Source organism: Oncorhynchus mykiss, chromosome 2, assembly GCF_057628025.1.
Source record: "Oncorhynchus mykiss isolate SJ-2025 chromosome 2, ASM5762802v1, whole genome shotgun sequence".
NCBI classification, from domain to species: domain Eukaryota; kingdom Metazoa; phylum Chordata; class Actinopteri; order Salmoniformes; family Salmonidae; genus Oncorhynchus; species Oncorhynchus mykiss.
This window is the reverse complement of record NC_143023.1, coordinates 25,891,847-25,902,751: the sequence shown is the minus strand read 5'-3', so window position 1 is coordinate 25,902,751 and position 10,905 is coordinate 25,891,847.

The window sequence follows — 10,905 nt, the reverse complement described above, 5'->3', positions numbered from 1 at the left end:
CCAACCCCATTAGTGAGGAAAATGCTAGACTGACCCAGGATCAGCGTCAAGGGCCAACTTGTCTTCGCCCTACTCCAAGAAGCTTTACTAAGAAGAAGGCCTGAAGGGGAAGGCTCCCATGCTAGACTGTTCAGCCATATTTCAAACAATAAACCTATATTATAGTAAATAATAGGGAATAAGTCTGCAAATAAATCTGCAAATAGACCTCTCCATTGTTTGTAATAAATCCCAACCACACCATCAGTGATTCCTGGCCTGTCGCCACCTCTTCCATTCTATGAGAAGGTAGAGTCCCATAATTGGTGCTCATTCAACGGAACCAGTCAATCTATTGATTATCTTCAAATGACTCTTCAGGGTGAGTCTGTGTGCACACCAGTTGATGGTAATTACACAAGCATAAGATGGCAATGAAATCCCCCCTGGGATGCTAGGAGCAAGGCATATCAAATCAAAGCAGGTGCCGGAGATGAATTGCCTTAAGGGGAAGTAATCAAGTTAGATTCTCTCTCTTTATGATAATGTATTTAGTCTTAATTAATTATATTTCAGCCCCAGTCAGACTTCTTAGAGTACATGTTTAGATGTGTTACCACCAGCAGATTCAGTAATGCCAAGTGTTGGGATCACCACAAATCAAATTGTATTTGTCACATGCGCCGAATACAACAGGTGTAGGTAGACCTTACTGTGAAATTCTGAATACAACAGGTGTAGTAGACCTTACTGTGAAATGCTGAATACAACAGGTGTAGGTAGACCTTACTGTGAAATGCTGAATACAACAGGTGTAGGTAGACCTTACTGTGAAATGCTGAATACAACAGGTGTAGGTAGACCTTACTGTGAAATGCTGAATACAACAGGTGTAGGTAGACCTTACTGTGAAATGCTGAATACAACAGGTGTAGGTATACCTTACTGTGAAATGCTGAATACAACAGGTGTAGGTAGACCTTACTGTGAAATGCTGAATACAACAGGTGTAGGTAGACCTTACAGTGAAATGCTGAATACAACAGGTGTAGGTAGACCTTACTGTGAAATGCTGAATACAACAGGTGTAGGTAGACCTTACTGTGAAATGCTGAATACAACAGGTGTAGTAGGCCTTACTGTGAAATGCTGAATACAACAGGTGTAGGTAGACCTTACTGTGAAATGCTGAATACAACAGGTGTAGGTAGACCTTACTGTGAAATGCTGAATACAACAGGTGTAGGTAGACCTTACTGTGAAATGCTGAATACAACAGGTGTAGGTAGACCTTACTGTGAAATGCTGAATACAACAGGTGTAGGTAGACCTTACTGTGAAATGCTGAATACAACAGGTGTAGGTAGACCTTACTGTGAAATGCTGAATACAACAGGTGTAGGTAGACCTTACTGTGAAATGCTGAATACAACAGGTGTAGGTAGACCTTACAGTGAAATGCTGAATACAACAGGTGTAGGTAGACCTTACAGTGAAATGCTGAATACAACAGGTGTAGGTAGACCTTACTGTGAAATGCTGAATACAACAGGTGTAGTAGGCCTTACTGTGAAATGCTGAATACAACAGGTGTAGGTAGACCTTACTGTGAAATGCTGAATACAACAGGTGTAGGTAGACCTTACAGTGAAATGCTGAATACAACAGGTGTAGGTAGACCTTACAGTGAAATGCTGAATACAACAGGTGTAGGTAGACCTTACTGTGAAATGCTGAATACAACAGGTGTAGTAGGCCTTACTGTGAAATGCTGAATACAACAGGTGTAGGTAGACCTTACTGTGAAATGCTGAATACAACAGGTGTAGGTAGACCTTACTGTGAAATGCTGAATACAACAGGTGTAGGTAGACCTTACTGTGAAATGCTGAATACAACAGGTGTAGGTAGACCTTACTGTGAAATGCTTACGTACAAGCTCTTAAAACCACCTGCAGTTCAAGAAATATTTACTAAATAAACAAAAGGTTTTTTTTTGTATCTAAAAGTAACACAAGAAAATGACATAACAATAACGAGGCTATATACAGTTTGTGACAGACAGCCGATATGGAGGAACTTTACTGGCAAATTCTACTGGGACATGTAGCTGTGGTGCGCTACAGGGTAGCCAGGCACATCAGTAAACATCTGTCTCTCTCTATAAGTGTAGGTAGGACACCTTGTGAGAGTGACTCAGCTGTTTTGTGACAAATAGGATTGCTTTTTGACTGTATTTGATGTTGGAAAATACAATGAACCTCAATGTGTTAGAAACACATTTTGTGAGTGGGAAAACCTGATTAGAATTACAGCCACGTTACTGGGACACAGCTGGCCTCAGTGTTGGCAGGGATTTTATTTTTTGTTGCTCTTTAATCAAGGTTTACATATTTTACTAGCACGCCTGTTCTACTTTGGCATGTGACAATGTCCGAAATCTCCCCTCTGCCACCACGTAGGCTATTGTTCTGTTCTGTGCCTTCAGGTTTTGTACAGACCTGATTAGATTACACTCACACACATAGCAGTGTCACAGAGTTCAATGGAAAATTTCCCCTGGATGTCTATATCACGTCTGGCTTGAAGCCTGGCTGAAGAGAAAAAAACACATCCTGACTGCTTGTCTTGTTGCAGGTGACAGTTTCAAAACAGATATAATTTACCCCACAAAACACTTAATCATTTAGACCACAGGTATGCATAAATCACATTCAATTCAGGGTCAAATAAACTAAAGATGATTGTTACGAGTTCCCTGCCGATGACTGTTATCAGCACCTCACAACTCTAAGCTCCACACTCCACTCCCCATCCCCCATGACCGGAGCCTGAGAATCTAGACTCTAGTGGGTAACAAAAACCTGCCCCTCAAACTCCCTCTGACCTGTGTGACCTGTGTGATCGCTAGGGAGGTTACTAGAGGTCCGGACATCTGCCCATCGTCTTGACTCTGCAGGTCACACTATACTGTCAGTCTCCATCAAGCAGTGGCAGAGAGCAACATCTGCCTCTGCCCATCAACAACTGGACTCACTCATATCTCTGGACTTGTGGGATGGTGTGGGTGTTCAAAGTGAGTTGTGTGACGTTTGTATATTGTTCTTCATAGTTAGTTACTATTATTGTCTATTGTATGTTGAGTTTACTGTGCTGTGTGTTACTCTGCAGATGGCATATGCAATCTATACAGTCCTTTCACATTTACTACTGCTATATTCTGTAAGATTCTGTATCTATGCATTTGTGCCCTGGTCTATTCATTCGGTGTGTGTGTATTAATTACCTCTGTTTCTGTCCATTACAGAACCACTATGTTCTAAAAAAAAAAATGTGTGCTATCTAGAACCTTAAAGGGTTCTTTGTTTGTCCCCATATGAGAACCCTTTGAAGATCCCTTTTTGGTTTCAGGTAGAACCCTTTCGGGTTCCATGTAGAACCCTTTCTACAGAGGGTTCTACATGGAACCCAAAACGGTTCTACTTGGAACCTATATGGATTCTACCTGGAACCCAAAGGGTTCTCCTATGGGGACAGCCAAAGAACCCTTTTGGAACTATTTTTTCTAAGAGTGTACCACTCCACTATCTTTCCCACTTTATATCCCAATGTACATTCCCATGTTCATCCCCATATTAATCTTCCTCAGTGTGTTTAAATAAAGTTCCTTTGTGTTAACTCTTGGGCTGCTTTATTCCTCTCTAACCGGAGACAATGTTAGTGAGTCACAAACCAGTAAAATACATAGTGCTGGGTCGCTCTCTTTCACTGATATACATTAATGCAATATGGGATATTCCTTATTCTAACTTTCCTTTTAATGTTTAAGCCAGAAAACCACTATCAACGTGAGAGCCCTTTTCAAAAGATAAGAGCCAGGCTTTACAGGGTTAACCGTCACAAGGGTCATCAACCTGGAGAGGGAAAAAAGCAAAACAATAATGACCCAGTTTCTCTTTTTATGTTTGTCGGGAATATGTATGACACTTGTATGAATTATATTTCCCTTTGAGCTGCTTGAATGGTTTAATTTGCTGTGAAGGACTGCCTCCAGCCTTTTGATGTGAGCACCAGCTGAAGTAAAAGACAGGTCGCCTCTGGCCTCAATTTGCACCTGAAAACACCTCTCCTCCTCTATTCCTCCCCTGTTGTTTATTAAGGCCTATTTTGTTCCATCTTTTCCTTGAAAACTTCCACACACACTCCTCCCCAATGCACACACAAACACACACACACACACAAACACACACACACACACACACACACACACACCCATTGCTTGACACACTGATCGACACACACAAATACAGAGACAATGACACACAAACTCGCCCACACATTCCCAAATACATCCCCCTCCAAATATCAAATATGCTCCAGACAATGTGCCCGGCGAATGGAGCGAAAATGTAAATTACTTTCTTGTTCATTAATTATGCTATAAAAATGTAAATTGCTTCAGCGCCAAAAATGCTAATGGGACAGAGATAAAAGTCTCTCTTGTGCCAAAGGAGAATGTATAAAAGATTCATTTTCTCAGAATGTATCTCTTTTTACCGGGGACCTTGCTAAAAAGAGACCTGTTCGTGGCTCCTGGTCTCTCCTCCATCCACCCTCACTGTGCAGGAGCAGACAGGCACTATTTCTCTGTACTCTCGGCTGCTCACATAGACTACCTGTTTAATTAGATATTGGCTATTGGACACATTTGTCTTCACATCCTCCGTGCTCTCACTCCTTTTGTGGATCTGAGCCTTGTGACTAAGTCCCTTGATTCTTCTTACTTCCACTGTTCCTTTTCATTCCAAAAAAGGCAAGGCAAGTCCCCTGACCCATCACCATGGTAACCAGCTGACCTTTACTTATTGGTTGAGATGAGGGACAATTTAGAAGTGGAGAGATTTAGAGAGGAATTATATTATTAATGTCCATTTGATTCTATCTTTAGGAGAAACTTGAAAAGTGCCTCTGGGTAGGATGTGTGTTCAGGTTAGGGTTTATGTTAGTTTCTATAGCTACTTTCATGTCTGGTGCATTGTCTTACATCAGATAGCACGTTGATTCCACCTGCACCGATTGAGGGATGAGCGTCGTGGAGGAGGGACGCTATCTGACGTGAGACAATGTGGCTGGAGTGGTTGTGTACTCATACAGTGAATGAGAGGTTTGATATCATTACATTTGTACATTCCTTAAAAAACAACAACAGTGACAACACCAATATAAATGAGGGGACTGACAAACCAACACACAGACACTCTAACAAATACATTATTTTTTGTTGTATTGTTTGTATATCGATGTATTTTACATTTGTGTGACTGTCCTTGTGTGACTGTCGATCAGTGTTTTCTTACTTGTCAGGTTTTTTGTTTTTGTGGAGCCCAGGAAGAATACTGCTGCCCCTGTGAAAGCTAATGGGGATTCAAATAAACCAATCAAATCAAAAGGATTACTATTTAGATTGAGAAGTTGGACAGGCGGACTCAAATGCCCCCAACATATACCCTGATTGTGGTGAGTAGCAAAATGTTTCGATCTGCAGAGATCGGGGTACACACAATCTTCCCTCCTCCTCCTCCCCCCTGTGTCTGTGAAACTGCAGATGGATCCATAGGAGAGAGGAGCACTAATTAGTAGCGTTAACTACCGAGGAGTCCTGTTAGGAGCCGGGCGGGATGGCGGGTGGAGGAAGGAAGGAAGCGTTGTGTTGTTATGTACTGTATGTGGAAGTGCTCATCTCTCTCACAGGAAACAGAACTATCAGTCTTGATGAGGCAAAGCAATACAGTTTATTAGACACACAACATCAAGATTTAAACAAGACGATGTGAATCTGAACTCCCGTGTCGACCTGCTATAATAGCAGTGGGCAAGATCAGAGGAACGATACAAACTATGATGTCTCAGTGTTTCTTAATAAGGCCCTCTCAGGAGATTCAGTGGTTGTTGTGGGCTGGAAAGGTTAGTATGGGACAATATAGTTTGGGGTAAATTATGGATTTGATTAGAAACTTCTCATGTACTGGCATGTGACGTATAGGCACTAGTACCAAACTACTTTTTTGTTCAGTTTTGTATCTGAGTTTATTGTTATGCAGTTTCATAATACAGTACTATGATGGTTTGTCAGAATGCATACCAATGAAAAGTAAGAAACTGTATAACAATGCTTCTGAGAAGTAATCGTTCTCAAATAAGAACACCAGGGTCATAGTTATCACACTTGCTTGAACACCAAGGGAAATGTTACAGTTGACATGGTAATGAGTTTGGATGTCGGTGTCCAGATTTTTCTATGGTCTCTAACTAACAATTCTACTCCTGCCTTTCAGACCCGTCCGTCTTCACCATACCACCGTGTTCCTCTTTATCTATCTTTGTCTTCTCTGGGAAAAGATCAATGAAGGACACAGTGCACGGCCGGCTAGGCGCCTGCTGAGGGGCTGTCGATGTGAAATAGGCCCTGGAAATAACATCACACTTATCAGACCCTCTGAACAATGGTCACAGGCAGAGGCTGATCAGGCCCTTCCTCATTGGACTCTGGGAGCCAAGATGGTGTGAGATTGCTTCTTGCCTGTGCCGATGCTGCCACTTCTCAGCGTGGCCGACGTGGACGTGAATCACACGGCCGTCCCCCAAAAGGTCCCCTTTTGATAGGTTGGAACCGACCAGTCCCCCACATCACCTTCCACCCACTACCTCACCGCATCCTCTCCTCTATCCAGTCACACAGAGGAGGAATGTTCTCTCTCTGATGCTGTGTGATCGGTTGTCTTCTGGTTCTGTGTGTGTGTGTGTGTGTGTGTGTGTGTGTGTGTGTGTGTGTGTGTGGTGTGTGTGTGTGTGTGTGTGTGTGTGTGTGTGTGTGTGTGTGTGTGTGTGTGTGTGTGTGTGTGTGTGTGTGTGTGTGTGTAAGTGTGTGTGAGTGAACTGTAACCACCCTCCGAAACATGGCGAGAGGGTGTGATTAACATGGGTTGTTTGTCATGGTTGAGCCTGAGAGGTGGGAGGGAGGGAGGAGGGGTGTGGGTGGAGGTAGACTTCTGCTTGCAGAAGAGATTACATTAGTTTGAAAATAGGCATCAGAGAAAGTGTTTGAACTGACATTCAAAGGCAAAGAGGGAGTGGATCAAATATGTCAGTCATTAGCTCATCCCAGAGTAATTGTTGATGAATAGATGGCTGTGTTATTTTACTATATTGGTTTGAGATCTATTACTTAAAATGCAAATTAAAGAAGTGGAATCCTGTAATAATTGTGAAACTAAAATGGAGAGGATGATAGAAAAATAGATGAAGGGTGAAAGAGAGTCTTAACCCAACCACTGAGTCACTTATCCTGTGTGTCCCCTCCAAACCAAAACAAGCTCCCAAAAATCACAATAAAATGACATTCCTGGTTCATTGCAACCATTGAAATAACCCACAGTCCTCCAAATTTGATCTCATATAACCGTTACAATGAAGTCGGAGGTTTACATACACTTAGGTTGGAGTCATTAAAACTCATTTTCAACCACTCCACACATTTCTTGTTAACAAACTATAGTTTTGGCATGTCGGTTAGGACATCTACTTTGTGCATGACACAAGTCATTTTTCTAACAATTACAGACAGATTATTTCACTCATAATTCACTGCATCACAATTCCAGTGGGTCAGAAGTTTACATACATTAAGTTGACTGTGCCTTCAAACAGCTTGGAAAATTCCAGAAAATGATGTCATGGCTTTAGAAGCTTCTGATAGGCTAATTGACATCATTTGAGTCATTTGAGGTGTACCTGTGGATGTATTTCAAGGCCTACCTTCAAACTCAGTGCCTCTTTGCTTGACATCATTGGAAAATCAAAATAAATCAGCTAAGACCTCAGAAAAACAATTGTAGACCTCTAAGTCTGGTTCATCCTTGGGAGCAATTTCCAAATGCCTGAAGGTATCATGTTCATCTGTACAAACAATAGTATGCAAGTATAAACACCATGAGACCACGCAGCCGTCATACCGCTCAGGAAGGAGACGCCTTCTGTCTCCTAGAGATGAACGTATTTTGGTGCGAAAAGTGCAAATCAATCCCAGAACCACAGCAAAGGATCTTGTGAAGATGCTGGAAGAAAGAGTTACAAAAGTATCTATATCCACAGTAAAACAAGTCCTATATTGACATAACCTGAAAGGCAGCTCAGCAAGGAAGAAGCCACTGCTCTAAAACCGCCATAAAAAAGCCAGACTACGGTTTGCAACTGCCCATGGGGACAAAGATCATACTTTTTGGAGAAATGTTCTCTGTCCTGAGGAAACAAAAATAGAATTGCTTGGCCATAATGACCATCGTTATGTTTGGAGGACAAAAGGGGAGGCTTACAAGCCGAAGAACACCATCATGATATGGGGGTGCTTTGCTGCAGGAGGGTCTGGTGCACTTCACAAAATAGATGGCATCATGAGGCAGGAAAATTATGTGGATACATTGAAGCAACATCTCAAGACATTAGTCAGGAAGTTAAGCTTGGTCGCAGATGGGTCTTCCAAATGAACAATGACTCCAAGCATACTTCAATAGTTGTGGCAAAATGGCTTAAGGACAACAAAGTCAAGCTATTGGAGTGGCCATCACAAAGCCATGACCTTAATCCCATAGAAAATTTGTGGGCAAAACTGAAAAATCTTGTGCGAGCAAGGAGGCCTACAAACCTGACTCAGTTACACCAGCTCTGTCAGGAGGAATGGGCAAAAATTCACCCAATTTATTGTGGGAAGCTTGTGGAAAGCTACCTGAAACATTTGACCTAAGGACAACAATTTAAAGGCAATGCTACCAAATACTAATTGAGTGTATGTAAACTTCTGACCCACTCGGAATGTGATGAAAGAAAGAAAAGCTGAAATAAATCATTCTCTCTACTATTATTCTGACATTTCACATTCTTGAAATAAAGTGGTGATCCTAAATTATCTAAGACAGGGAATGTTTACTAGGATTAAATGTCAGGAATTGTTAAAAACTGAGTTTAAATTGATTTGGCTAAGGTGGATGTAAACTTCCGACTTCAACTGTATGTTCTCACATGTTACCTCTGCTATAATTTAAATCATTTTGATTGTAACGTTATTTATAATCTCACAATGGACCTGGCAACTGTGGCCTATAACAAATCCCAAAGTCTACCATATAGGAACCATTTTCACATCATAGTCTTCTTTAAAATGTTAATAAAAATATTGACTGAAAATCATCAATCAATATTTATGCTAGAAACCAATTAGAAATGTAAAACCATTTGATTGAAGGAGAGAAACAGTCTAACAAAACATTATTTTTGTGTTTCGATGCTGCCTTTTACATGCACTGAAACACCAAAAAGGGTTTTCACAACCCTCCTAAAAATACAATTATTCAGATTGTGGAACCACTTTGGTGTTTCAGGGTCCTTCCATTCTGTTTTGAAATCCATTCAGTCTATCAGAACACTTACACTGCGTTTCCATTCAAACACCCTCCAAACACCAGATCTCAGTTGAAGTGCACTATTTATGATTTTACTACACAATGATAGTGTTTTGAGTCGTTCTATTTTAACAGTACAGAGTCCAGGAAGATAAAACCCTTGCCCACACAGAGAACTCCCTCACACTGTGAAGTGAACTCCCAGGCTGTTTCACCTTGTGTCTTTAGCTAAGGGTCTGTATTGAACCACAACATCAAAACACATCAATGGAGATTGACTTTAGGATTAGTGACCCTCAGACAAACTCATCCTATTCTCAATATTCTAAATAGAATCCATTGTCTATCTATACAACTCATAGGCAGTCCTGTTATAGTTTCATGACAATCCTCCTACTGGCCTTGTTTCTTTATTTTTAAGATCAGATGATAGAACAGTACTCAATCCACCTTGAATCGAAGGAGAATTTTGACCTTCATGAATGTATCAAGTACATAAGTACTGTACTTATGTGCCCAGTGTCCTGTTCGTTCATTCATTCAACAGTGATCAAGATGAAGGAAGCTTATTATTTAAAAGAGCAGTAGGAGAAAGCTTTTTAAATAGTGTCAAAAACCCATTTTCCTCTTCCATCTTTTTCTCCTGTGGGCACATCCTGTGAGTTGTGCCCTGGGCAGGGACGTGGTCCTCTTGACTCGGATGTACAATGTGAAAGGAGAGCGGCCACGGCACCCCAGGTTTAGTTTAGCACACTGACGTCAGACTATGGATAGTGCAGAGCCTTTCTGTTCTGTGCTGCTTCTCTGCCGCTTGCTATCCTGTCCACCACACCACACCTCCACCACCCACCCGTCTCCATCTTTCACTTCTATTTTCCCCTTTTCTGTGTTCCTTCCCTCTGTCTGCTAGTTAGTCAGATCAAAGGTGCATGCTCAGGGGATCTCTCATAGAGAAATGCCTCTGATTAGATGAGGCATCCTCCTCCACGTTGGATCTATCTCTTCTGTAATGGAGATGGAGTGCATGGAAACACTAGTCTATACTCTGTACAGTCATCATATTACCATGGAAGTCGACATCAAAGAGGCACGTGCTACTGCAAGACATAACAGAAGGCCTTTCAGTTTCGATGTAGTTAGTGATTCTCTGTAACAAGTTTGAGGAGAGACTTTATGTGTGTGTGTGTGTGTGTGTATGTGTGCGTGAGTGAGTGTGTGTGTGTTTGTTGGTTCGCCTAACTCCCAGTTCCATAAATCTAAATCCTTTAACGGAAAATAATCTGGTGTGGAGATAAAAGGGTTGCTAAGGTAACCAGCAGAACTGTCTCATGCCTGCCAGCCATTGCAATTAATAAAATTTAGCAAACTCTGTAGTGTAAAGTTTGAACTTTTAACATGTATAGCTCAATATTTAGCTGTTAGATCCTAGTTATTTAATTTGAATGAGAACAATAACTTATGTGTAGCCTAA